Source organism: Eublepharis macularius, chromosome 4 (assembly GCF_028583425.1).
Source record: "Eublepharis macularius isolate TG4126 chromosome 4, MPM_Emac_v1.0, whole genome shotgun sequence".
In the NCBI taxonomy this organism is placed as follows: Eukaryota; Metazoa; Chordata; class Lepidosauria; order Squamata; family Eublepharidae; genus Eublepharis; species Eublepharis macularius.
Window position 1 is genome coordinate 168124707 of NC_072793.1, and position 26333 is coordinate 168151039.

Here is a 26333-nt window from a genome sequence, read left to right on the forward strand (position 1 = left end):
AGGAGGGCTGTTGCTTTCATGCTGTATATGTGGGCTTTCCGGATATTGCTGCGTGCAACAGAATTAATTGGAGTTTTCTAGATTTTGGACTAGATAGAGCTTTGCTCTAATCCAGCAGGGCTCTTCCAATTTTATAAAGTGTTAAAAGAAACTCAAGGTGGATGTTTCTATTAGAAACCCTTAAAATTAAGAACAGTACATCCCTGTTCCAAGGCCGACTATCTCTAAACATGGGGTTCCCAACATGTTGGGAGTTCCCCAACTTCCCCAAGTTCCCCAACTTCCTGGTGCCCACCAAGTATTTTAGTAAGTAGGTGGGGCCAGATGGGGAATTTACCCAGCAAGATGTTTGATTGGTTCTTGGAGAGCTGATTGGCTTTGTAGAGTAAAAAAAAAATAATGCTTTGGCAACAGCTGCCATCATAGCACTGCATGACTGACGGTAAACTGTGTGTGTAAGCAGGAAAGTATTTTTAAACAATATGTTCCTGTAAGAAAGTATCCTGTCAAGCAGAGCTTTTGTCTGAAATGTGGAACTCTAACTATTAAAGTTATGCATAACCTCACTCCCCAACATTTTGTGGGTGGCTCTGCTATGATTCCCAGGTGCTCGCAGGTGGCGGGAAAACTCCAGGGGATCTGCTCCCTTGTCCACTGATCGAAATTGGTGGGAGGTGGCAAGCTGCCAGAGGTTGCCCACTACCGGTAGTCTCCTCAGGAATGTGTGCCGTGTGTGTGCTCCAAACAGGTGCGGCAACGTCCCTTCCGGAAGTGACGTCGTCGTGCTGGCTGCGGGAGCATTCCTGTGCTTTGTTTGGGCACCAAACAGGCCGAATCGACCCTGTGCAGAGCCCAGGAGTGCTCACGCAGCTGGCGCAGTGACATCACTACTGGAAGTAACGTCATCACATCAGCCCCAGGGTGCGCACGTGCCCTGGCACAAGGTAAGTTCCAGGGACTCTACCCTCCCAGCGGGACCTGGCAACCCTAGCTCTGCCTCCTGTGGCAGCCACCACCAGAATCTCAAAAGTGCCCACAGGTTCAAAAGTTTTGTGGACCCCTGCTCTAAACACTTCTTTGTTGCTTAGCAACAAGGTGCAGGGGAGGGCTTTTGCCCTCCTATCCTACTTAGGAGGTTTGCTGGATACATCCAGTGGCCCACTTTGGGGAATAGGATGCTCAACTGGACCTGATCCAGCAAAGCTCTTCTTTCATTTTTACAGATAATCTGATTTAAAAGGTGTCATAACAGAGGCAGATTGTATCAAAGCTAAGCTGTTTAGGAGAGGAGTTTCCACCCTTTTTGAACCTGTGGGCACCTTGGAATTTTGAGAAGGGATGGTGAGCACCACCCCAAAATGGCTGCCACAGGAGGTAGAGCCAAACCCAAAATGGCAGCTGCAAGAGGTGGAGCCAGCTGCACTACCTTCCTCCTCACTTTGCAAAAGAACTGCAGAAGTGGAATAAAAAGAAAGGACAGAACTCCTGAGTGGGAGGGAAAAAGAGAAGGGCGAATAAAAAGAATGAAGTGGGAATGGATCACATATTGACTAAGGAAAGACCCAGGTGCTTACCAGGCCTCCTGATCTTCCAGTGGCTGCAGTTGTGAAAAAAACTCTTTTCTTTATTGTTAACAGCCAATAAAGAGCCCAGCCTTACAAAGGCCCCACTTGCTTTCTGAAAAGCTTGGCAGGCACCAGAGGAAGTACTGGCGGGCACCAAGTTGGGGAACCCTGGTTTTGGGCTTTGCATTACTGGTGTTCGGAAAATACCAAAGGACCAGGTATCACGTGCTCCCTTTTGGTCTGTCATGCTCTGTACCTCCTGAAGATTTTGACTAATTTCTAAGGCTCCAGGTCAAGAATTTGGGGAGTGGGCCTATGAGCTGAATCTTGACCATCATTCCATCCTCAAGTTTTGCTTATTTCATGTGGAATGATTTCCCTGCTGCTGTTTCAGGCATTGTGGCAGATGAAGAAGGAAGTGGACAATTCCCCAGAGCCAGAGGAGACTCCGTTGGATTCTTGTGAGTGGCCGCTCTTCCGAGTGGTCAAGCAGGAGGTGGACGGGGACATCACCGCAGTGGGTAAGGCTTCTTTGGCTGGGTGTTCTGAATTCCTGAAGAGGGACTGCCTCCAATCCTCGGTGAAACCAGGAATTCATAGGTTGCTTTTAAAAATCCTTAGCTGTGATTGCTGGGATTGAGCCCCCTCCCCTGGGGGGGAGGGCAGAAGCCACCAGGAGGTAGATGAGGAATGCACGAGATGCCAATCAGGCTGAACAAATGTGTAAACCCCTACAAGTTCATAGTAAATCACCAGGTTGTTTGGGGAAGGTATAGGTAAAACCCATTTTGCCCCCCAGGTGGCCTTTGACAGCACAGCACCAGCCTTTGGAGATTTCTTGCTTCATTTATACCCTGCATTTCTCCCCAGAATACCTCATTTTCCTCACCTCTGTTTTGTCTTCATAACAACCCTGTGAGGTAGGTTAGGCTGAGGGCGTGTGACTGCCCCACGGTCACCTAGTGAGGTTCCATGGCAGAGTGAGGATTTCAACCTGGCTCTCCCAGATCCTAGTTTTACACTCTAACCACTACACCAGCATTGGTACACAGTTCAGTTTACTGATATTAGAACATTCCAGTAAATCAAAAAGCTTCTGTGAGCTCAGAGGAATCAAATGTGTGTGACTTGCTTGTGTACAGCACGAACAAAGATAGACTAACAAATTGTAGCATGTAGGTTTCTTAACTTATATGACAGGGCATAATTGTGCATGTGGCTCATGCATCAGATGTGCAAAACAATAGTCAGATACTTGAAATAATAATAAGATACTCAACAGTTAAACAAATGCATTGGGGAGGGCCTGATAAAGGTGGTTTTTGCTTGGGGTAACATCTGGTCTTCAGGTACCACCTCCCTTGAAGATCTCTGGTCCTTCTGGTGTTTTCTTACCGTGCCATCTGAGCCAAGGTTTTCCATTAAAAGGGAAATAATTCAAATAAAATTCTCTTAAGGGATGTGTGAATTTGCCCATTTCATTTGTCATTCCTTACATACTTTTTATGCCACTGAGGGAAAAATCAGACGTTCATTTCAAAGAACAGGTTTCTATTGAATTTTGTACATAAAGATGAGGGTGGTGTCAGATGTGTGGCTAAATAATAGTTGTATCCAGACTACCTTCTGCAATCAGACAAGAGTCCGTTGTTTTCAAAAGATTTACTGAAAGAAGCAACCATTATAGTCCACTGACCCAGATGCAATATCTGGGCTGGTACACGTGTATTGTTACGAATGATAGGCATAGAACAAGGTACAGAGTATCAAACCCCAGCAGACCCAACCTCCCCCCATAGTTCTCAAAACAATCTGCTCGAAGCTGAGAAAGTGAAAGTTTCCCAAGGCTGGCAAAGCAGTAGTCAAAACATTCCTCTTCTGTGAGATAGCTGCTAGGGAACGTCTCGGCACCTGTGAATAAAGCACTCAGAATACTAAAAGAATTAAAATGGAGTCTCTTTGGTTATAACATTAGAGAAAGCATTCTGAACCTGACAGGTGGAACTATTGTGTGTTTCTCCTGGAAGGAGAGAATTCATATCAGAAACTGGATTTTTTAATTGAAACAGCATGGCTGCAAAATAAATTTATTTATTAATTTAGTACACTTCTATCCCACACTTCCTTCAAAGAGCTCAAGGCAGCATACACGATTCTTTCTTCTCCTCCATTTTATACTCTCAACAACTACCCTGCAAGGTAGGTTAGGCTGAGAGAAAGTATCACCCAGTGAATTTCGTTGCAGAGCTGGTGATTCAGCACTTGGTCTCCCAGATCCTAGATCCTCATTGACCCTTTGTAGGTTAAGCTGCCTTTCAGTGGGTGAGTGACAGGGTGGTGTTGTAGAGGTTACGGTACCAGGCTAGACAGACTCGGGTTCAAATTCCCGCTTTGCTGCACGGCTCGCTGGCTAACTTGGGCCATTACTCTCTCTCTCTGCCTAATCCGCCTCGGCAAATGGCAGAGGGATTTACTTCAGTCACGCCCTGCATTCCTCCCCAAGTTTACATTGTTCTCTGCTCCTGTGTTTTATCCTCACAACAACCCATTGAGGTAGGTTTGGCTGAGTGTGTCACCCACCAAGCTTCCATTGGCTGAGTTAGGGTTCTCCCATATCCTAGTCTGACCCACTAGACATCGTGCCGTGCTGGTTGTCTTTCATAATGCCCCTCATTCTCTCCTTATTCCCGCAGGTGATGAGAGGGCATTTTGGAAGGAGCGCGATCAACCAGAAAATCCTAGAGAACCTGAGCCTCATTGGATACTGCCAGGGCAAACGGAAGAAAACCTTTCCCGTTATTCTGATCTGGCAGAAGCTTCTGAGAACCAGCAAGTAACTCTCCCCAGTAAAGGCAGATCCCTTTATTTTCAACATGGTTTTGAACAGATCCATGAAATTCCAGCAGTCCAGCAACGCATCCTTAAGGGTGAGACCTGCACTGAGTGTGGGAAATCCTTCCGATGCAAGGCAGAACTGACCGAGCATCGGCGCATGCATTCAGGAGAGAAACCATACACATGCTCAGAGTGTGGGAAAAGCTTCTGCCGAAGAAATGTTCTTGTCGCTCATCAGAGGATCCACACAGGAGAGAAACCCTTTAACTGCCTGGACTGTGGGAAAAGCTTCAATCAGCGATCGCATCTCACTGCACACGAACGGACCCACACCCGAGAGAAACCATTTGCCTGTCCCGACTGTGGGCAGAGTTTTAGCAGAAGGACTGGGCTGGTGGCTCATCAGAGGATCCACACAGGGGAGAAGCCTTATAGTTGCCTTGACTGTGGGAAAAGCTTTCGTCAGAGGTTCGACCTGATTCGGCACCAGAGAATCCACACAGGAGAGAAACCACATGAATGCCCCGACTGTTCCAAAAGCTTTCGAAACAAGTCAGCTTTCCTCGTCCACAGGCGGATCCACACAGAGGAGAAGCCATACCCATGTTCAGGCTGCGGGAAGAGTTTCCGTCATCGCACCAACCTCCTTGCACATGAAAGGATCCATACAGGGGAGAAGCCATACAAGTGCACTGAATGTGAGAAAAGCTTTGGCGATGGGTCTTCTTTGATGAAACACAAGCGAGCTCACACAGGAGAGAAGCCGTACAAATGCTTGGAATGCGGGAAAAGCTTCTCTCAAAATGCTGGTCTCCTTCAGCATGAGAAGATCCACACTGGAGAGAAACCCTTTGAATGCTCCGATTGCCCCAAATGCTTCCGGGACAAATCAGCATTCATCGTTCACCAGCGGACCCACACACGGGAAAAACCGTATCACTGCTCAGGATGTGACAAATGCTTCAGCCACCGTTCCAACCTTCTGAAACATGAGCGAATCCATACGGGGGAGAAGCCGTACAAGTGTTTGGAGTGTGGGAAGAGCTTCACCCAGAAGCCAAACCTCCTTGTACATGAAAGAACACATTCGAAAGAGAAAGTGTCAAATTGATTTCAGTGGCTGTGGAGGGGGAGAAAAGTGGCTGTGTACAGGGCCGGTGCCAGAGGTTTTGGCGCCCGCGGCGGCGTGCATGTGCGCGCCCGCCACGGCCTGCGTGATGACGTCATCGCAGACGTCATCACGTGCCGCAGCGGGGCTGGGCGGCGCACGGAGGACTGCCGAGTGCAGAAGCTGCGAGCTGCTGCTGGAGCATCGCGCGGAGGCTGCTCTGTGCGCCGCCCCAGCAGCAGCTCACGGCTTCTGCGCTCGGCTGGGGCGGAGGAGCGTGCAGCGGAGCTGGCGTGGCTGGCTGCAGCTGCTGCTGCAGCCAGCCAGCCCCGTCCTTCCGCCGCCACCGCGCACCCCAGCCGGGTGCACAAGCTGCGAGCCGCTGCTGGGGCGGTGCGCAGAGGCTGCGCCTGGCTGGGGTGTGTGGCGGCGGCAGCGCGCCGGCCCTGTGCAGAAGCCCCGAGCTGCTGCTGGGGCGGGTGCCGCACAGAGGCTGCTTGGCGCGATGCCCCAGCAGCGGCTCGTGGCTTCTGCGACTGGCTGGGGCGTGTGGGGGCAGAGGAGCGTGCTGCAGAGCTGCCGTGGCTGGCTGCAGCTGCTGCTGCAGCCATCCAGCCAGCTCCATGCCACCACCGCCGCCGTGCGCCCCAGCTGGGCGCAGAAGCCGCGAGCCGCTGCTCGAGCGGCGCACGGAGGCTGCGCCCAAGCTGAGGTGAGTGGCGGCGGCGGCGGCAGCAACGGGCTGGCTGCAGCAGTAGCTGCAGCCCAGTCATGCCAGCTTTGCTGCGCGTGCCTCCGCTCCCAACACCCCCTCCAGCGCCCCTCCAGTGGCCGCGCGCCCGAGGCCACCGCCTACCTGGCCTCCATGGGCGCGCCGGCCCTGGCTGTGTATCTATAGTATCCCTCAAGAAAAGTGAACATCCAAAGCTACCCTATGCTCAGAGCGTTTATGGGGAAGAAAATTGACACAACAGCTACAAAAAGTATTGCGGGGGGGAGTGGTGTGTGATTTTTTTTTTTTTGTGCCATTGTGGAAGATACAATGAGGGAGGGGGGACGGGGCTGAGTGGGTACATTTCTTGAAAAGGGTACACAGGTATCAAAAAATCATTTCACCACTTCTGTTCTTTTGTCATTACCTCCTTGTAATGAATGGTGTAGCGCAGTCTCATTGCATGTCTCAAGATAAGCAGGGTTGGCTCTGGTCATAACTTGGACAAGAGATGACCGAAGGGTTTGATCTGCAGAGGAACACAATGGCGAACCACCTCTACTCCTCGCTTGCCTTGCAAGTCCCTTGCTCAGGTCACCAGTCAGCATTAATCAACCCTGTAGTGAGGATGGGGGTGGGGCGGGCAGTGACTGATATTGAGAAAAGAACAGCATGTCAAAAGCCATCTAGTAACTTGCCGACAAATCCAAATTTTAAACAAGGGGCTGCCTGATTTATGGATTAGTCCACTAGTTCACTACACCTACTCCCTGGTATGATCTCCAGGGCTTTTTTTCAGCAGGAACGCGGTGGAATGGAGTTCCGGCACCTCTTGAAAATGATCACAGGGCAATCTAAACTCCCCTCAGTTTGGATATCAGGGGGCGGGGCCACCGGCCATATGACCATTTTCGCTAAGGGCGATTTAAACTTTAAAAAACTTCCCCGTTGTTCTAGCTGACTCAAAGTGACATCATTGTGCAGTCCTGAGTTCCATCACGGAGTTCCACCACCTCTTTTCCCAGAAAAAAAGCCCTGATGATCTCTAATCTCTAACTCTACACAGGAACAGAACAGGTGTGTCCTTGCATTTATTTTAATGTATCAGATCCATGTTTTTTTAAAAAAAAAATCCAGAAAATTTTCTTTCATTTAGAAAGATAATCATATCTCGTAAATGGCTGACTGAGCTTCAATAATTTTACTTCTTTGTTGGAGGAAGGTACTTTCTCTCCTCCCACAACTAGAGCTCGCTGCATTGTACAGATCTCCCCTATTTTATTTTATCTTCGTTCTCTTTCATTTCTATTTTTATTATTATTGTTGATTCTCCAGAGCTGGTTTTGTATCGAAATAAATCTTGACTGACTGATCATGATATCTCAGCTCTTCCCATTCCTCATTCTGTAATTTAGCCTATAAAAATGCCCAACGTGATTCCTCCCACTGTAAAATTTACTTTTTATGGCATAGCATTTTAAGGGCTCATTTTTATATTGTGACATTATTTTCATTGTAAGCCATCTTGAGCAGGACTCTGAAGAGTCGGCATAGAAGTATCCTAAATAAGGGTGGTAGAAAGAAGTGCCATCAAGTTGCAGCTGATTTATAGCAACCCCATAGGATTTTCAAGGCAAGAGGCATTGATTGGTTCTAACTAGTGACTCTGCCTTGTGGTCTCCCAGTCTGTGGGGATCATCCCAGTACTAAAGCTGAGATCTGACAAGATTGGGCTAACTTCCAAGATGGGGCTAACCGGAGCCATCCAGATCAGGGCCAAATAAATAGAGAAACAATACATCTCAAGAAATGAGCTCTGACTTGTAAAAGTGCATGTTGAAAGAACTGTCAGTCCTTTTTTATGTATTGTCGAAGGCTTTCACGGCCGGAGAACGATGGTTGTTGTATTTTGTCCAAGTCTGCAGTGTCTTTCATGTTTCTTTTGTTCTTTTGTGGATGCTACGCTTTGTGGTCCCGATGTAAACTTGTCCACAGCTGCAGGGTATACGGTATACTCCTGCAGAGGTGAGGGGGTCTCTACTGTCTTTTGCTGATTGTAGCATCTGTTGTATTTTTCAGGTGGGTCTGAATACTGCTTGAAGGTTATGCTTTTTCATAAGCTTTCCCATCTGATCAGTAATGGTCATCACTGGTCATTACTGATCAGATGGGAAAGCTTATGAAAAAGCATAACCTTCGAGCAGTATTCAGACCCACCCGAAAAATACAACAGATGCTACGATCAGCAAAAGACAGTAGAGACCCCCTCACCTCTGCAGGAGTATACCGGATACCCTGCAGCTGTGGACAAGTTTACATCGGGACCACAAAGCGTAGCATCCAGACAAGAATAAAAGAACATGAAAGACACTGCAGACTTGGACAACCGGAAAAATCAGCAGTGGCTGAACATAGCCTAACTCAAACAGGGCACAGTATCTTATTCCAGGACACCAAAATACTGGACAACACTTCCAACTACTTTGTCAGACTGCACAGGGAAGCCATTGAAATTCACAAGCATAAGCAAAACTTCAACAGGAAAGAAGAAACCTTAAGAATGAACAGAGCATGGTTTCCAGTTCTGAAAAACACCAGGCTAACAAAACACTCTATCCCCGACAATAGCCCTGCAGAGAAGATTAGCACATCAAGTACCAATCCATATGCAAAAGAACCTCCTCAGGATACAGTGAAGCCTTCCGCCATTAGCATTCCACACCCTGGGAAACTCTTACAGGATGACTCAGCTCAACCCCACCCCTCCTAAGTAGATACAAATGACCTACATCTTTTCCACACTGTGACACTGAGAGATCTCTGTCTTTTGGTGCTACACCTCTGAAGATGCCAGCCACAGCTGCTGGCGAAACGTCAGGAACTACAATGCCAAGACCACGGCAATACAGCCCGGAAAACCCACAACAACCATAGTCCTTTTTTAATTTGTGATGCTACAAATGCTCAGCTAGCTCTCTGCAAATGGGTCCCACACCATGGGGTTGGACAGGCCAAGCAGTATCTCCATGGCAGGGCTCAGATGCAAGTTCAGGGCTTGCTAGAGAGGCGGGGGTTGGCTGAGACTGCTGCATATTGAATTACCCCAGCACAAGTTATGTGGGCTGCTCCCAGGACAGTGAATTTTCTCTGGAGGGTTTCCTGGACAGTAGGGTCACCAGTCTTCTGGTGGTGGCTGGAGATAACTTGGAATTACAACTGCTCTCCAGGCAACAGAGATGAGTTCCCTGGAGGAAATGGCTGCTTTGGAAGGTGGACTCGATGGCATTATATCCTGCTGTGGTGCCTCTCCTCCCCAAACCCCACTTTCTCCAGCGCGCCCCCCCCCAATCTCTGGGAATTTACCAACTTGGAGCTGGCAACCCCTGACTGCGATGTCCCCTTTTGCTTGCAAATCTGGAAGAGGATACTCCCAGAGGTTCACACAGCAGAGGTTCACACACAGTGTTCAAAACTTCTGTTTTGTTAGCAAGGAGATACAGAGATGAGAGCCACTAGTTTCAAGACGAGGAAGCACATGCAGTCTGCACTTCTGCTTAACACACAGAACTAAGTGAGCAGAGACTCCACCCCATGAGACTAAACCAATGCACACCAAGCATCAGAGGGGGGGAGACAGACTGTTCTATTATACAATAAGTACACCACTTTTGACAGTCCCATGGCCTTTGTTCCATTGTTTCAACACGGCAGAAGTTCAGATCTTCATGTTCCTTTCTGCTGATGGGCAAATTCCTGGAGTGCGGGAGTGGAACCCAGGCAGGGTGGGGTTTGTAGAGGCACTTCCATGGGGTATCTACCCTCCCAAACAGCCATTTTCTCCAGGGGAAATCTCTGTAGTCTGGAAATGTCATTCTGGGAGCTCTCCAGGCCACACGTGGAGCTTGGCAACCCGAATTCCTCATTCTGCCATTCTTTCCTCATTCTTGCTCCTTGGTTGACTGAACCATCATGACTCCGCAACAGTATATAGGCCAAAAAATTGCTTCTTCCTTGTTCAAGCATTGACCATTTCTAGCTTGGCATGAATACCACAAAGACAAGCCTACCTGTCCCCTCGGACCTAGAGTTGCCAGGCAACCCCCAGGAGACTGGGAGGAGTGGAGACTCACCTGAAGGGCATCCAGCAATGCCACACTTCCATTTACTGCTGTATAACCAGAAGTTACGTCACCGTGTTGCAAAGATGCTCTAGTGTTTCCCCAAGTTTCAGGGAAATGATAGAGTGTCTGTCAACATAGTGACATCACTTCCAGTCACGCAGTCAGAAATTACATTGCAGCATGCTGGATGCCATTTCCCACACTGTTTCTCTTAGCGGTCCATTGAGTGCTAAGGGAACGGGGGTTGCCTGCCAAAAGACAGCAAATGGTACCCTACTCAAACCAACCTGTTAAAACCATAGATCTATTCTATTTGGGGTATATTTCTAGGTGTATTTCTAGCATAGCCGGATTCATCACTTGTCCAGAAGTAGAAAGCTGCCACAATTTTTGTTTTGTTGTGGTGTCAGAGGTCATTGTGGTTCACAGTATTAAAACATTCCGGAGTTTTAAAACATCACTTGGACTTGAGGCAGACTGCTCCCTTTGCTTAGATTCACCTCTCTCCTCTTGCGTAGGGAACAACTCACACCAGTAAAGCTCCTTCTAAAAATCCTTATAACGACAGATACATTTGACATGGGAATCTGCCCTACAGTTCTATTTTGCCGTCCCAGATTCTAATATAGCCTCGGAAATTCCAGTGTTTCTCAGGTATCTTGAATGTCCAAATGTCTGTGCAACATGGGGCTCTTGTGAAATTTTGCCCCTGAAAAACTACTTTGGAAACTGATGCATGTGATAGAGGCAGGTTGACAGATGCATACTTATGTTTTTCATATACAAATGCACACATTATGTTATAGCACTCATGATATACAAGATTAACACATCCACCACACTTTCCATTGTGCTGTTTCACCTTCAGGCGTGAGCAATGCACATGTAAAATTCAGAAGGGCAAAGCTGGATGAGCCTATCTTCAAAAGTGCCTGTGCAGTAACCTAATTTTTAAAAACTACCTTGCTTATTTATGTTACATGGATGGTAGGCTTTGCCTTGGTCTGCTTTGATCCAGCTCTTCTTACATATAGTTAAGTGGATACAAATGCATGAACAAGAATATAGGTGTCCAGTTACAGAGAGAGTTGGCAACCTCCAGATGGGAAACAAATTACACTGTGATTATCTAACTACACTGAGTCCTAAATTAGTTATACAAGCCTATAATTCAATATTTGAAATATAAACCATCAGAAAATCATCAGACATCTAGTTATTTGTAACAGAAGTATTCTGCCTAAGCCTCTGAAATATGTCCCTTTATACATACAACATATGTGGCTGAGCTGCAGGATAAATACTGAAGAGTTTGAGGGAGCTGTTAAAAGGTGGTCTGATGGGAGCAGCAACGAGTGGGAAAAAAACCTGGTGGAAAGTAACACACGTGACTCTATTGGCAAAATTAAGGTTCTTTATTGTGTAACAGAGACAACTGCGGGTCATTATGCGATTATTAACATTTTGCAGCTTGTATAAAGTTCGGCACATTTCTGAGGAAGAAAGACAAAACACAGACAGCAAGCTAGCTCTGTGTCCTTTAAGAAATGTAGGCGGATAACATTAACTTTTGATGTACCATCTGTTTACATGACTGTGTTAATATTCTTCGATGGTACATTTGATACTTACCTGCTTGATGTTTGAAGATTTTCTGATGGTATATATTTCAAATATTGAAATATAGGTTTATATAACTGACTTCGGACTCAGTCAGTGTGATTAGATAAATCACGGTGTAATTCGTTTTCTAGTTAGGATTGTGTTCCATGATTCTCCTTTATGCTTGCAACCTTCAGGTGGGGTCTGGAGTTCTTCTGGAATTATAGCTGTTCTGTAGCTTACTGTACCTGGAGAAAATAGGGATGGATTCTATGGCAACACTGCCGAATGACCCCCCCCCCCAACCCTCCAACACCGCCCCCCCCATCTCCAGGAATTTTCCCAGGCTAGAGTTGTCTATCCTAACAGGAAGCTTCAGGATAACGCCCCTTCAAAGAGCAACTTCATAGCCCGAAGGTTGTAAATTTACACATCTTTATTTCTCTTTTTAAAATGCATATAGATCTGATGAAGAGAACTTGATTCTCGAAAGCTTATGCTATAATAAAATTGGTTAGTCTTAAAGGTGCTACTGGACTCTTTTTGATATAGATTGAAAGTTTCCGATATGATAAGCTGTTGGGGCTCCCGACTCCTCAACCAGTCCCTCCCTCCCAGGAATTCTGGGGATTGTAGTTCTGGAAGAGATGCGGTACTGAAGCTTTGAAAATTCCCTTGCAGTGCCCTTTGTGCTAAAGACTTCCTATCCTTTCCGCTCCCACCCCCACTTGCATTCTGCCAGGAACTCTGGGAATTGTAGTTCCTGGGGGAGGATGCGGGAGCTTTCCAATAGAAAATCTCTCCCAGGAATTTCTGCCTGGTAGACTGAAGCATCCCATCCCTCTGCCTCCTTTGTTTCTTCCAGACACTGGACAAGGTAATAACAATGAGGCATCCCAAACTGCTTGAATTTTATTCCAAAAGGCAGTAAGGGGAGGGGATCTTAGGGTGTATTTTAAAGACTAAGTGATCTATTGTGGAATCAAATATCAGCAGTGGGGCTGAGCAAGTCGATTCCTGGAAATACCTCAGTGTGAACGGGGGTGGGAAGAAATGGGGTAAGCTTGAAAGTCACTTTCTCCAGACAGAAAAAAATCTAGGCAGGAGAAACAAAGCAGCAAGTTTGAATTTCAGAACCTGAGGAAGGGATCTTTTTTTGGCAGGGGATCAGGTGACTTAAAAGATACTGGGGGTGTTTTGGAGAGTCCAAGGCTGCAGTGCAAAAGAGATGTAGCTTGTGTGGAAACTGCTGCCAGGACTTATTTTCAACTGTTACTGTACTGTTACGGCTTTTGCTCTAGTGAATCTTTTGGCTTTGATTGGCTGAGCTTTTGTGATGGGCATGGAATGTTCACCATCCAAATATTCTTAGGAAACAACAAAGCTGTAGGAATGTTTGCAGTCCAACTTTTCTGACAGAAAGGGAAGTTGCATATTGGCTGGGTTTTAATTAGGGGTGCCAGCTCCAAGTTGGGAAATTCCTGGAGATCTGGGGTGTGAAACCAGGAGAAACCAGGAGAAAGTGGGGGTTGGGGAGGGAAAGGACCTTGGCATGGCATAATTCCATAGAGTCCACCCCACAAAGTAGCCATTTTCTCCAGGGGAACTGATCTCTGTGGCCTGTAGACCAGTTGTAATTCTGGGAGATCTCCAGCCACTACCTGGAGGCTGGCAACCCTAGTTTTAATGGTTATGAGTAGTCTGAGGAGTAGGACAGCATCCCAAGAAACAGAAGAGCCTCTAGACATAATGATGAAGTCAGTAACATTTGTTATTTAGGCATGAGACAGGTTTCTGGCAGAGGCAGCATAATTTTTTCTAGACGAAATCACAAATTCAATCCCCAGCATCTCTATTTAAACCCCCTCATATTTGAGAGGCCTTGCTAATACTGGACTTGATGGAACAATGGTTTGACTCAATATAAGGTAACTTCAGACTATCCTGCTTGATCCAGAATTATTGTCTTCTTCCCCCTCAGGCTGACTTGCCTCCACTCTCCTTTCTAGGATAAAAATCTGCACTCTGAAAGCCCAGTCCTTTACAGCATTACTCACTTGGTGAGAATCCGGCCAATACAGGCCAGTCTTGGCCTGAGAAGAAAAATGGCAGCAGAGCAGACACATGCATCTAACTTTGGCTTCCACTTGGAGGTTGCACTGGAGCCAGAAGTGAAGATGGAGGAGCAGGACCCAGCAGACCCACAACCAAGGAAAGGTGCAGACAAAGGCCCTCACATCACCGGGGCTGAGAGTATGAAGGAATTCATGGAAGGGGCTGTCTCTGACCATGTTAAACAGGAATCAGAGGCAGGGCTCAGTGAGTGTTGGGAAGCCCAGTGGCAACAGTTCTTGAAAACAGTTCAGTCTCCACAGTCTGGACAAGGGCGTGTTCAGCTGCTAGGCCTGGCACTGAGGGGTGATTCTACAGATAAAGGCCTCTCTGATATCAGGCCTCAGCCTCCCAGAGAGAGGGTGACCCAGCTCCTCAACAGAGAGGCCCAACCCACTCGCAGGATCCTGTCAGCCAAAAATGATACAGGTTATAAGGCTGTGAAGGAAGAAAACCTGGATGCAGAGGAAGAAAACCTGGATGTGGAGACCACCCGCCAGCAGTTCCGGCAGTTTAGCTACCAGGAGGCTGCTGGGCCTCGAGAGGTTTGCAGCCGACTCCGGGAACTTTGCTATTCTTGGCTGAGGCCTGAGAGACGCACCAAGGAGCAGATCCTGGAGCTGCTGATCCTGGAGCAGTTCCTGAGTGTCCTGCCTCCCCCAATCCAGACCTGGGTCAAGAAGGGGAGTCCAGAATCTTGTGTGCAAGCAGTGGCCCTCGTAGAGGTTTTCCTGCAGCAGCAGAGACAGGATAACAACTGGCAAGAGCAGGTGAGAACATGTCATACCATTCTCGGGGGCTCAGCAGCATAATTCCGGGTGTGAATTCTAGGGCTTTCATCCAATGAAGAAACCTTATTTGATTGATCGTAGGCGCTTTAGTTGATTACGCTGCTATTTGGCTAAGTAATCAGCCAAACTTAAACGACGTTACCAACTTCTTTTGTTTTTAGCTGGGTCTTACAGAAAGCATCGTTGTAGAAGAAGCATTCCCTTTTCTCTCACATGCAGGAAGGAATGCCTCTGCAAGGAGGCCAGTTGCAATCCATGGTACTTCAATTAGAAATCATTGAAATTGGAAAAGCAAGCAGAGCTGAAACCAAGCATAAACATTTAAACATGACACCTTAAACGATGCAGAAACTACTCAGTAGGATCAGACTCACAGCAACAACAGTATATACTGTACACAGAAGCATATTCTACAGTCCCTATCCCTTCACCAAAGCATCTTTCTGAGCCATTTCATTACAGTATAGTCCTAATTATCTGCGTAAAAACAGCCTTCTGAATAATTCATTTTTGCATAGTTTGTGGAAAGGCTGGAGAGAGGGAGCCTTCCTGACCCCAGGCAGGCCATTCCAGAAAGTGGGGGCCACCACAGAGAATGCGGGTGTATGATTTTGCCTGTTTGCAGGGCGGCATCTGCAGGAGGCCCCACTCAGATGAGCAAAGCTGCAGTGGTGGAGCACAGGGAGAGAGGCAGTCCTGCAAATATGACGGACCAAGGCCATGAAGGGCTTCGTATGCGATAAGTAATACCTCAAACTGAACCCAGTAACTGATGGGCAGCTGATGGACTGACTGCAGAACTGGAGTAATACGGATGCTCCGTCTAGCTCCTAATAAAAATCGAGCTGCGGCAACCTGCACTAACTGGAATCTCTAAGTTGACTTCAAGAGGAGACCTATGTAGAGCGCATTACAGTAGTCCAGTCTGGTTGGTACTGTGGCATAGATCCAGGTGGCCAGATTGGCCATGTCAAAGTATGGAGCCATGTTCTGGCCTGGACTGAGTTAGAAGAAAGCGTTTTTACAGCTGCATTCACTTTCCTCTCTAGCATGGATCCGGTATACTGATGGATCCAGTATAACCTCTGGCTCTTAACTGCAAGAGTCAACTAAACTCCATCAAAAATAGGGAGCATGACGTCCTTGAAGCAGGGCCGGATCGAGGGGGGGCAGGGGGGGTAGTCTGCCCCCAACGCCGCCAGGGAGGGGGCGCCGGGAGCAGCTGCCAGCTGCTGGAGCGTGCAGGCAAAAGGCAGCCAGCTGTCCCCTCTCCTGCAGGGCAGGCGAATGTCGTGGGTGGCCACGCTGCCCTTTTCCTGTCCTGCAGGAGAGGGGGTGCGTGGCAAGCCGGCCACCCCCTGTCCCGCGGGCCATGCAAAAGGCAGCGCGGGAGGCTGCGAGGCCACCTGCGCCATTTGCCTGCGGGGAGGCGAATGGCGCAGGCGGCTTCCCAGCCCTGCATGCTGCCTCCGCTGCCCTGTGTGATGACGTCACCAAAATGACATCATCATGCCACGCTGGGAGCACGCGCGCACACACAGCGCGCACGCACAAGGCCGGACTAGGGTTGCCCTGGGCACTGGCAAGCCTAGATCCGGCCCTGCCTCGAAGATGTGATGCTATTCCCAACCAGCATCACTTCGTTCTTGCCTGGGTTCAGTTTCAGTTTGTTCACTTTCTGCCATTTGACCACAGCTGTCAGGCAGCGAGTGGGGACCTCTACTGTATCCCCAGGGGATATCTGGATAGCAAAGTATAGAGCTGGGTGTTATTAACATATTGATGACAAACAATTCCAAAACTATGAATTATTTCTCCTAAAGGCTTTACATAGAGGTTGCATAACACGGGGAATAAGTTGACACACAGTGGAACCCCACAAAATAATTCCCACACTGATTGCAATAGCTGCTCTTCAACAGCAACTCTGAGTTGGATTTGTGAGGGACTATTTGTGAAGAAGGTACTTCCTCTAATATCTACTTCCACCTCCAAATACCTCAACAGGATCTTTTGTACCAAAGACTGCAGGTAGATCCAGTATGATCAACAAAGAAGCATGGCCTTCATCTGCATTCAGATGGAAGTAATCAATTAAAGCCACCAAGGCCATCTCTGTCCCAAAGCCTGGCCTGAGGCCAGACTGAAAAGGGCCCAGAGCAAAATGGTCCATAAGCAGACCAGATGACGTATTAGGCAGTTCTTCTGCCAAGCCAGCCTGTATTACAGGCTGCATCAGCTCAGAGCACATTCACGGTATAAAAACTTAGTGAAGGTTATCACAGCTAATTGTCTGTTCCTGAGACAATAAATGCGGAGACTTAAGAGACAACAAGTGCTGAGATACCATAAATATTTCTTTGCTGTTATTGCTGCCACTTCATGTGTCTTCCAAGCAGCGTCCCTCTGTCAGTTTCAATACGAATTTTCCACCAGCGTCCCCTAGATGTCTTCCAGCCCTCTTTAGGTGGGAGAGGTCAATGCGGAGTCATCTTGTTGATAGCTTTGAGGCAGTTCACATTCCAAACCACTGTAATGGCCATTTTAAATGGGCCCCCATTTTTACAGGGCGTCGGAACTAGGGTTACCAGGCCTCCTTCCTGTGGCAACCTTTTTTGAGAGAATTTTTTTTTTAAATTGCCATTGGCCTGATGGCATGAATCGCCAACCTTGCACCAAGATTTCCCCTCACAAGATCAGTCCAAAACATTAAGTTCAAGGTGTGACCTCTTTCATATGTTGAGCCTGTTACCGTTTGAGAGAGGCCCCAAGCAGCTAAAGAGACCCGTTGATCAGGAGGTAGCAACTCTCTAGGCAATCAAAACTTCAAATTGGGGTGGGGGGACTCCAGCCCACCTGTCCACCTAACTTTTTTGACAGCTCCTCACAGTGTCTTCCTAACCAGTTGCTCTCTTCTAAGCCTATTGACTTCAATGTACTAAGAAAGACGTTACCTGGTTTAGGATGCCGCTGTCAGCCACTATTTTGAAGTAACAGTTGGCTCAAGACGGCTTCCCTGTCTTTGAGCGTGGGCAGGGGATGGGGCTTGTTGATTTATTTAAGGAGCCCTCTAACACACACATCCCTTCAATTTAAGCCATCCCAAAATGTTTTTAGTTGATTCATCTCGCTGGTGAAGCTTTTCAAGCCATGGAAAGATACCTGAAAGCTTTGGGAAATGTCTGCAGATTGGCAACCCTGATTGTGAATGTGATTCTTGCTGCTCTTTACAGGTGCCAGAGATGTCTGAGGAAGGGGCTGCTGCTTCTCCGGAGGCCAAGAGGATGCCCGCCGATGACTGGCCAACGCCGCTCTGCAGAGAGGTCAAACAGGAGGATGAGGAAGATGCTACCTCCGCGGGTAAGAAAGCCATGCACCACAATGGCATTGACAGAGAAACAGGCATCTTACCTTTGGCATGGGTCTTTAATTAGAGATCAGATTCATCTGAACATACGAAATTGCGTTATACCAAGTCAAGCTATCGCCCCACCTTCCTCCGTATCTTTTCTTATGACTGGCATCAGCTTTCCTGGGCCTTAAGCAGAGAAATCTCTTTCCCAACACCTTCCTTTAAGAATTGAATCTGAGATCTTCTGCACGCAAGCATGAGCCACAGCCCATCCCTAGCTTCAGGGCTGTGTATATGCCCATCTAACAGCCCCTATCCTCTGATCCTACAATCTGTATTCGACTCTGTGGATGATTCCGCACACATTGGATAATGCACTTTCAATGCACTTTATCAATCGTTTGAGGTGGATTTTTTGTTCCACACACGAAAAAATCCATTCCAAATGATCTATAAAGAGGATTGGAAGTGCATTATCCAACGTGTGTGGAATCAGCCAGTGTGAGCTTAGGTTCCTGACTGGGGCATCTCTACCACTGCTGAGGGCCCAGCAGCCCTCAACATCCCACACTTTCTGGAGAGCAGCGAACCTGCTCAGTCCTTGCTGAGCCGTGCTTCTGTATAAACAGTAATATGTTTGTCTGTCTATAGCAAGACCACAAATTATGCAGAAATGCCTATCTATCGTGGGAATGACCCCATTTTGCTGCCTTATTGACAGACACGGGGCCATCGAGATTACTGTTTGAAGGGGGGACAGTTGAGGAAAGTCTGTGATGGAATAAGGAGATGTGCTGGTAAGAAAGCAATCCTGGCAGTTGTGCTGCTTTCTCTAGGATGAGTGCTAGTCTCAGACTTAAACTGGATTGAGCTGTTCATCAGAAGGTTACAATGAACACATATACATCCTTCAATGTATGTATAATATACTTTGTAAACTGCTCTGAGTAGGTGTTGAGTTGTCCTGAAGGGCGGTATATAAATCAAATGTTGTTGTTGTTATTATTATGTATATCACTGTAAGAAAGAGCCGATATATGTTCTCTTTAAAATAAAACCAGGTAAAAGCACCTGGATACAGCTGAGGTTTAAATTGTATGTTCCGCCTTCAATTTAACATAAGAATTACTCAACGCTCAGAAAAAGGGGGAAACAATCTAAGTGTACACAGTCTCAGGTACATTTCTTGTGTGTACAGAGCTGCAGTCAGGCAAAGGAAGCAGCTGCATTCAGTGAGCGGCGGCCCATCCAGAGATGCCACATGCAGCCTGGAAGCCCAGAATAATATTTCATTTATTACATTTTCATGGCAGTTCGAGGCATGCACTGTGGGAATCAGTATTCTATTGTGTGTGAAGAGGAGACTCTTTTCTCTTAGGCTTGGTTTGTACGTACGGAGGGGAGGGTGAGACGGCAGAGGCCTGAAGGGGTAGAATGGGCTTCCCCATTTGAATATTCCTTTGTCTGAAATTCTCTGTAAACAGAAAACCAGTACAGCAAGTGTGTATGTGTGTGTAGAAACTTTCTCTCAGCTGTGCTAGTTTGCAAGCAGTTTTTTAATGCAAAACGGGAATCTACAACTGTACTCTAAAGGGATGCAGTTTGTTCTATAACCTCAGAGTCCCGTTCCCTCGTTCTCTTGCATGTGTGAACCAGGCCTCAATGTATTTATTTATTTATTTATTTTTATTCAAAGAAGAATATATTTAGCAGCAGAAAAATCATGTAATTATGATGCTGAGAAAACAAAAAAGCTTACGAAGTCCACAACCACTTTTCTAAACAATTAAAAACTAATCAGTTAAAAAAACATGACAGGTTCCTCCAGAACTCATAAGAAAGTTTCCAACAAGGAGAAAAATAAGCCCAATTATCTCATCCATCTCTTAGCTTAATTAATTCAATCAATGTGATAATCTTGCTATCTCCTATACCTTGTTTATCCAAGATTTTACATCCGATTTTTTACACTCTTCCAATTCTATGCAATTAACAGTCTTGCAGCAGTAAAGAATCAAGCACCATGCATCTGTGAAATTTAGGAATATGTCCTCATAAAAGGCCCAACAACAACAAAAACATCTTGGGTTTTTTGGGATTTCATACCTTGTTATTCGAATAATTTGATCAAGTGTTTTTTTCACACAACTATTTAACTGGTGGGCATTGCTAAACACCAGGCCTTAACTACTGACTCTGATCAGAAGTTCCTTTTCCACTCTGTACTAGGAAATCACTTGTTTTAACATTCTCTTCTTCTTCAAGCAGGTGAAGTGAGTTCTTGTGAAGAGGAGAAAAAGGAGACAGAAAACTTCAAGGGACTTCAGCCTTATGGGATGCTACCAGGAAGAGTCGATCTGAACTCTTCTCAGGATTCCAATAAGGGAGAGAGTACTGAGAGGTGGCAGATGAAGTCCCTAAATACGGAAGGAGAATTCCTCATTGGTTATCCTGAAGTCTACGAGCATCTTCACCAAAGACCAGCACAGCAAAGAACTCTCCAAAGTGGGAGTGAAAAGGTCTGCCTTGAATGCGGGAAATCTTTTCGGTGGCAAGCAGAGCTGATTGCTCATGAAAGGATGCACACAGGCGAGAAGCCATATGAGTGCTTAGACTGCGGGCGAAGCTTTGGTTACAAATCACGCCTTATCGCACATAAGAAAATGCACACAGGGGAGAAGCCATACAAATGCCCAGACTGTGGGAAAAGCTTCAGTCGACAGCCGCACCTGATTGCGCATGAGCGGGTCCACACAGGGGAAAAGCCTTATGTGTGCTCGGAATGTGGCAGGAGCTTCAGTGATAGGTCAAATTTAAACACTCACAAAAGGACCCACACGGGAGAAAAACCTTACCGGTGCTCACATTGTGGGAAAAGCTTCAGCCAGAGCTCAACCTGTATGAAACATGAGAGAATCCACACAGGAGAGAAGCCGTACAAATGCACCAGCTGTGGAAAGAGCTTTTGCCAACGATCACAGTTGATCAACCACGAGAGAATTCACACTGGAGAGAAGCCGTACAAATGCTCTGTTTGTGGGAAAGAGTTTAGCAGGAGGACAGACCTTGTGACTCATCAGAGGCGACACACAGGGGAGAAACCATATAAATGCTTGGAGTGTGGACGGAGCTTCAGTGCAGGATCCAGCCTAAAAGAACATAAGTGGATCCATACTGGGGAGAAAGCACATAAATGTGCCCACTGTGGAAAAAGTTTTACTCAGATGGCCGAGCGCATGAAGCATGAAAGAACCCACATAAAGGAATAATCACATAACGGAGCAAAACCCTTATCTGAACCTAAATATATTCTGCACTAAAATGTTCCAAGGTAACTTAGATTCTGTATCAAGATATGCTGGACAGCACATGCTTTGCAGACAGTCCCAATATCCTGCGATTTTTCTATTTGTTGATGCAAGATTCCTGCATTTATATTGGACAGGGGGCAAGGGGTCTCCCAAAAAGGACAGTACTTTTAGGAATAAGTCTCACTTTTAAAAGTTTGAGATGTGCTGACAGAATAGAAACAACGGTGATACAAAGGGTTTGCTTCTTTGTAAAGCTTTTGTCTTTTTTAAACCATGTTATTTTTTTTAAATAAATTTTTTAAAAGATGTTTACAGATTGAAATATATTCTCTCCTGTTGTAGTACTCAAAATGAGAGAATGTGTTTTTGAGTGTGTGTGTGAGAAATATATCCCCTGTCATTGTAGTGCTCAGAGAGAGAGGGTGATGGATGATTGAGGGGTAGAGGTAGCTTGCAAACTAGCCCACCTGTACTATATTGGCACAAGACCCCTTCTTCCTCTTAAGCCTGTTAGCATATCTTTGCCATAGCAGCTGAATGGAACCCCCATGTTCAAAGGCAGTGTACCTCTGAATACCAGCTGCTGGGGAGTGGCAAAAACAGGAGGAAGCTTTGGACTTGAGGGCCTGTTATATGGACTTTCTGGAACCATCCGGCTGATCACTGTCGAGAAAAGGAAGTTGGAACTAGATGGGCAATTGGGGAGACCCAACTGGGTTCTTCTTAGATGGCTTTAACAATGGCTCAGGTAGATTAAAGATGTCTATGTCTACCATGGGCTATTAGTCATCACTGTGTCTAGCAGTAAATGGGGAGGCCTCCTGTGTGAATGAAGAAAGCCAAACAACAGCCCCCGCCAACCTCAGACACGGCTGGGCTTTCTATACAGTTGAGCAATGCAGAAAAAATGACTTTGTACATTAAACACAGGAATACTTGATGATGACTTAGCAAGCTTGAGGAGGCACGAAATGTTGAGGGCATCTGAGAATCCGTTAAAGGGGGGAAATGGCGGGAAATCAACTCCTTGCAGCTCTAGCCTAGTGCAGAGAATCTTGGAGTGGGCGAGACTTTGAGGGTGGCTTTTCTAATAGTAACAACAATTGATTTATATACTGCTCTTCAGGACAACTTAATACTCACTCAAAGCAGTTTACATTTATTATTATCCCCAAAACCATCACTGAGTGAGGTGGGTGAGGCTGAGAGAGCTCCAAGAAGCTGTGACTGATCCAAGGTCACCCAGCTGGTGTCAAGTGGAGGAGTGGGGGAATCAAGCCCGGTTCTCCAGATTAGAGTCCTGCTGCTCTTAACCACTACACCAAATTGACCCTCACACCAAACTGACTCTCACTAATTCTAACTTGCTTCCCCCTCCTGCAATTCCTCTCAAAGGGTCCAGCTCAAAATATGCAAACAGAGATTCTATATTTCTTTAATAGAGGATCAATATGTTAAAATGGATGGTTTTTATGGCACGGAAGGAATAACACCTCCCCCCCTTCCCAGGTAAACAACATCCCATTAAGCTTCTGTGAATACAGTCAAAAAGAGTCCAGTAGCACCTTTAAGACTAACCAACTTTATTGTAGCATAAGCTTTCGAGAATCACAGTTCTCTTCGTCAGATGCATGGAGGGCAAGAAGAAACTGGTCAGATATATAGGTGGAGAGGGGAGGGCGAAGTAGATGCAAACAGTAGCTTCTGATATGGAGATCAGTTTGCTTCTGTTAAGGAAGTCAGTTACTTCTGATAATGAGATAACCATTCATAGTATTCCAATGCAAGGAGGGAATCCCAATCCTTTGTCGTCAAGTGTCAACACACATGCATGGGTTACAAACTTAAATAGTTTTATTTAACTTCTTCATACACGTAAGGAATCTCTACTCACAATTCTTCTAAATAATGAAAGGAGAGAGTGCATCTTTCATGCACAAAGGCACTTGATGGAGCTTTGTAGACCCAGTGAATGTGGTGAAAAAAGAGAGATGACTTGCTCCTCTCACTGCTGAGGTGTGAATGAACAAAAAAGGAAATGGTCTTAACAAGTTTTGGCGGGCTTTGAATGCCCCAGGAACTGAACCTATGGAGTAAGTCACTACAACTCCCAAGATGCACTTCCCTTAAAACTATAGGCATACAGTCTAGTCTGGTACATATTGATTAATATGGTCAGCTTGCTGCTGGAACAGTACACATAGTCTCTATTCAATTCCAGCCTGACTGAGTCAAATTTACATATGAATTCCAATCCAGCAGCTTCCCGTTGGATTCTGTTTTTGAAAGGTTTCTGTTGAACTACGGTGACCTTTAAGTCCTTGATGGAATGTCCTGGTAGATTGAAGTGTTCTCCCACTGGTTTCTGGATGTTGCCATTTTTAATGTCAGATTTGTGTCCATTTATTCTTTTGCACAGATGTTGGATGGTTTGCCCAATGTACAGAGCAGATGGACATTGTTGGCACATGAAGGCATATATCAGATTGGAGGATGAGCAGCTGTAAGAGCCAGAGACAGTGTAGTGGACGCCATTGGGTCCGTGATAGTCAATGGCTCAGGATCTTTGGCTTTTTGATAGGCTACCAGTAGTTCTTCTGACACCATTCTCCAATGTGACGTCTGCCTCATATGCCAAGCAGGCAAGGTCAGTACCTGGTAGGGCTCGTGGTAGTCAGGTTTTGCACTTTGACACAGATACCACCAGAGGGTCTGGAGGATGGGTAAGCTGTGAACCTTCCTGAGCTGTAGGCTTTGTGCCATGAAGAAGATCCCATCCTCTCCAACAACCTCCCTCCGTTGCAGGCTCTGCACTCACATTCCAGCACACAGGCAGCTACTAGAAAGAGATCAAGATGGTCCCAAAGCTATGCCCTAGCAGCCACTCTCACCTGCACTGCTGAAGTTCATGCTGAGAAAAAAAGCAGGAGGCAGAGAGGGAGGCTCTTCACCTCACTTCAGACTCCCAAGGTTCAGCAGTGATGGTGGTGGGGAGACTATTCTATGTACCCGGGGGAGTAATTTGGTTAATTAGTTCTATATTTAATATAAATAGTTACATCTAATATTATTGGATGTGTGTTTTGAGAGGTGGTACACAGGACATCTAGTAGTCAATGTGGCTCTTTTTGGTTGACGGTAATTGTGAATGTTGCTTTGAATGAGTTGCAGAGTGAGTACCACTGTGTTAAAGAGACAGGACATTTTCCTCCCAGGTAGTCGGCAACCAGATTTACCTCTGAAGACCAGTTACTGGGAGTTGCACAATGGGGAAGGGCCTTTATCTTGTGCTTCTGGGCTTCTACAGGAAGCAAGATACTGGAACTGATGGTGATCCAGTAGTGGTCTTCAATTTGTCAATACTGTGTTAGTGTGAAACCCCAAGTTATTACATACAAAAACTGTCATACACATTTATGTCAAATTTAATGGAGCAAACTTGATAAATAACAAATAGATTGTATACCAAGAATTTCATAATCATCCTTTATAATAATACTAGTAACAAAGCCCGTTGTGGGGGGAAATACAACAGGCCCTAGAAAGGAGAGGGCGGGCAGGCGGGCATTGCCTCCACCTCCGTGACTGATCCCAGCAAGGTGAAGGCGGGGGACAGACATTGCCACCTGCTCTGCTCCTGATCCCAGATGGGTGATGAAGGGTTGGACATTACCTCCTGCTCTGTGCCTGATCTCGCCAGGTGAAGCTGTGTGTGGGGGGGGGGGGGAAACAGACATTGCCACCTGTTCCACTCTTGATTCCGGCTGGATGAAGGCAGGGGACAAGCCTTGACCCCTGCTCCGTGCCTGATCCTGGCCAGGTGATGGGAGGTTGGCATTGCCACCTTCTCTGCTCCTGATCTCGGCTGGGTGAAGGGGGGGACAGGCATTGTCTCCTGCTCTGCTCCTGATTCCGCGTGGGGGAAGGGGGGCAGGCATTGCTGCCTGCTCTGCGTCTGATTCCAGCAGGTAGAAGGGGGAGTGGGCAGTACCACCTGCTCCGCTCCTGCTCCCAGCTATGTGAAGGGGGGAGTGGGCATTGTCTCTTGCTCCACTCCTGCTCCCAGCTAGGTGAAGGCAGGAGACAGGCGTTGCCACCTGCTCTACTCCTTATCTCGCCGTGTGATCCTGGCGCCTGATCCTGGCCTAGGCTTCCTGCCGTGGCGTGCTCTCAGAGGGACGGGCTGCCTCTTCTGGGCTTCCTTCCACAGCAGTGCCCTCTGGAGGCGCAACTGAGTAGGAACTGAGTTGTCTGGAACACAAGTTATCCTTTTATATAGTAAGATTAGGCACAAGAGAATCCACATGGGGAGAAACCGTATGAATGCTTATATTCTGGGAAGAGCATCAACGACACATCAAGCTTCATACTTCACAAAAGGACTCATACAGGAGAGAAACCATATAAATGTTCAGATTGTTGGAAGAGATTCAGTGGGACCTCGGCTCTCATGGTGGATAGATCAATTGATCTTAAGAACGAAATGGAATGTATGGGGCAGTATCTCTAAATATCGGTAGCTTCGGGGAGTGTGCGTGCATGCGAACATAGCTTCTAATCGCAGAGGATAAGGGCCCTCAAAAGCAGTTAGCCATAATTTCTAAATGGATTCTCAATGTTCAGAGCTAGTGCACCTGTGAAGGCTATTGGGGGAGGGGGGAATAATAGCTTATTACCTCAAATGCCTATAAAATGGGATCAGAAAGAAACCATGGAGGATAAGGTCTCTTAATATCGGTCAACCCAATCAGAACCTCCTTGTTCAGAGGTAGCGTACCTGCGTGAATACTGGTTGCTGGGATGGGGGGAAACACATCGCTTTCA